At 24.1% G+C, this 2895-nt stretch overlaps 1 long non-coding RNA gene across 1 annotated transcript; it reads left to right on the top strand.

Moving 5' to 3' along the window:
- Positions 1–928: 928 nt before the first annotated feature.
- On the top strand, positions 929–2645 carry LOC132931301 (uncharacterized). The gene is made up of 4 exons (XR_009662447.1): positions 929–1151; positions 1212–1309; positions 1779–1888; positions 2489–2645. It is a non-coding gene; the product is annotated as an uncharacterized LOC132931301 (long non-coding RNA).
- Positions 2646–2895: the final 250 nt, after the last annotated feature.

Consider the following 2895-nt stretch of genomic DNA (forward strand, 5'->3'; position numbering starts at 1 on the left):
GCCATCAGCATAAAAAATAATTTATTTAGAAGTAATTTTTCATCAAATCACATCGATAATACATTTATTTAATGCTTATACCCCTCGTTTATATAAGCAATTTCGTTGTATATATGAGATACGACCATCATTTTTAAAATGTACGACGCAGTCAGTCGATCACTCGATCGTAAGCCATACAATTTTTAATAAGTCGTTTTACTCTAACACTATATTTTATGATCCTTCATTAAGTAAAACTTAATTAACTATTCAGTATTCGACTCGCAATCAATAAATTAAATTCATCAACCAAAATTGTGTTGATATTTGATTTTCATTCCTTAAGAAGAACCGACTAGACTAGGTACCAAACAATAAATTAAACAACCGTACAAGATCTGACTGGAACGGGATATAACAGTGTTATATACCAACTAGGTACCTAGGTATCAATAATTGTTCATATAACTGATGAACTTTGAATTTCAATCATCAAAATTAACGATATATACTCCTAAAAAATGCTTATAATTAAATGTATATTGTTGTGAATGTATAATAATAATATGACAAGTCTCAAAATGTATTAACGCTGAACAATAGGTATAGTAAATTACAAAATGACAAGTGTAATATTATGTTTTCTATTCAAAAATTTGTCATTGTTCGTTTGTAGATGAGGTTAATCCCACATAAAAGAATGATAAATGGTGAAATCTAAAGTTTATCGATAGAGAATTTTATGCAGATTCCATTTAAATGGTCAGTGTAATGAATTTTTCAGTAGTTAAATAGATAACTTTCAAAAAGCATAAAAAAGCCAAAAAACAATACAAAATTAGCTTTATCAATATTATCATATATTATACATTAAGATAATGAATTAAAATTAGTATAACCATGGTTTTTGTTTTTATAAGGTTACCACTTCGAATGTCTGATAAACAATTGCGGTTATGTTCAATTTTTACGTAAATAATAATTATACGTTAATTTGATAATTTGTATTTTTTTAATTTTACTTTTTAGTATTTACGTTCTAAGTAGTTAGTTTTTGTATAATTAAATAATATGTTCTTTACCCTGTACAGTATACAAATTACAGATTTAAACAGTTCTCTTTAGATGTGGTCTTCATCAGTCATTCTTATAGTCATTGGAAACAACCGGTTTGCATAATATGTAGATTTAATTAACAGTATAACAGTATAATTATTTTTACTTTCTAGGTACAATGTATCGATAAATAATTGAAACCATTGCAAAAAACAAGTTAAATTCATGCTATCTACAACATTCATATTCAAATCTTCATAACTTAAATCATGTAAGTTCTGTATAGTGTTCCTAATGTTCCTATAATGTAGTACTCATTTAAGGTTTATTACCTATTAGCATATCTGAAACAACTTAAGAGATACACCGACAAGATAATTATTTATCTTATAAAGTTGTAGTCAGGTGTTGGTTGATACCTGTGATTTTGTAATTGTTGGCTGATCAATTTTATAGTAGTAGTAAATGGTGATAGAATTACTATTTTATAATATTAAAAAGGTTGTATATATCTATATTGTTATTTTTTTACTTTTCTATATCAAGTATAGATAATAATAAATAATATAAGTATATATACTTTAGGTACACAACTATAACACAAAGATGTTTGCAGTTTGCTATAATAATATTGATTAAAGATTGGTTTCTATTTTACATTAAATTTCATTATAATATTGAGCTATTGAAACAATTTTCAAAATTATTTAGTTAATATAATTTTTTTTTCCTAATTATAGTTAGCAAGATACAGTAACTGAAGTATACATGTATTCAGGCCAATAAGGAGATTATTCTGTTTGGAAAAACATCTGAAAAAACTGTTCCTACTAACATAATTGTTTATCCGGTAAGGTAGAAGAGTTCATATTATCTGAATTACTATAGTGTGTCACTTTACTATTATAAAAGTTATTTTATGAATACTATCTATATTTTATTAATCTGTATATTACAGCCATAGCAACACAGGGGATCAATGCAATTTGATACTGCTATTAATTATGTTCATAATTATTTAAGTTTTAATTTAACCCAAAACAATATTTTTAGATATTTATAGGCATTGTTACACATACAAAATAAGAGATTTAAATAATACATTCAATTTTATAATATTCTACTCTTTCTTATAGAGGAAAGAAATAATATAAATTTTTATGTTTAATCAATATACATAATACATTGTCAAAATGAATTTAATGTATACTTAAAATCAGTATTGTATTCATTGCTATCTGGTTAACTGTCTGCTATTTTAGTGTTCCTGTTTACTTATTTTTCATTTTTATCACAATAGTTTAAACATTTTAAATAACCAGATATTCTATAATATTGTTATCATAATTAACAAATAAATAATACTACATTGGTGATGGTTATTTTACATTTATAATCAAAAAATGTATGCTTATGGTTTTATTTATATGATTTTGTTTTATTGTTATAGTCTGCAAAGAAGAGATTCCAGATAAATTAGTATAATAGTGACTAACATGGACTACTCAAAAAAGATGTGTTGTTCGCATACAAACTAATCGCTATCCAGCAAGTTGTCAATATTACTCTATTGATAAATATCTGATAATTGATTATCAAACAAAGTTTGTCGGTTTAAATGATATAAAAGAAAACTTGATACAAATATTATTGTGACAATTAATATTATTTTTTTTTACTTTAACTCCTTATAAGGTGTAAAAGGCATTTATTTATTGACTTTTTAATGTGTCAACAAACTAATTAATTTTATTATTATTATTTTTACACTATTTAAATCAAATTTCATCTATAAAAACAAAAAAATTGAAATAGTGACTTATTGTATTATGGATATTTACATTCTTTTAACAAACT

This window comes from Rhopalosiphum padi, unplaced genomic scaffold, assembly GCF_020882245.1.
Source record: "Rhopalosiphum padi isolate XX-2018 unplaced genomic scaffold, ASM2088224v1 scaffold1, whole genome shotgun sequence".
Taxonomy (NCBI): domain Eukaryota; kingdom Metazoa; phylum Arthropoda; class Insecta; order Hemiptera; family Aphididae; genus Rhopalosiphum; species Rhopalosiphum padi.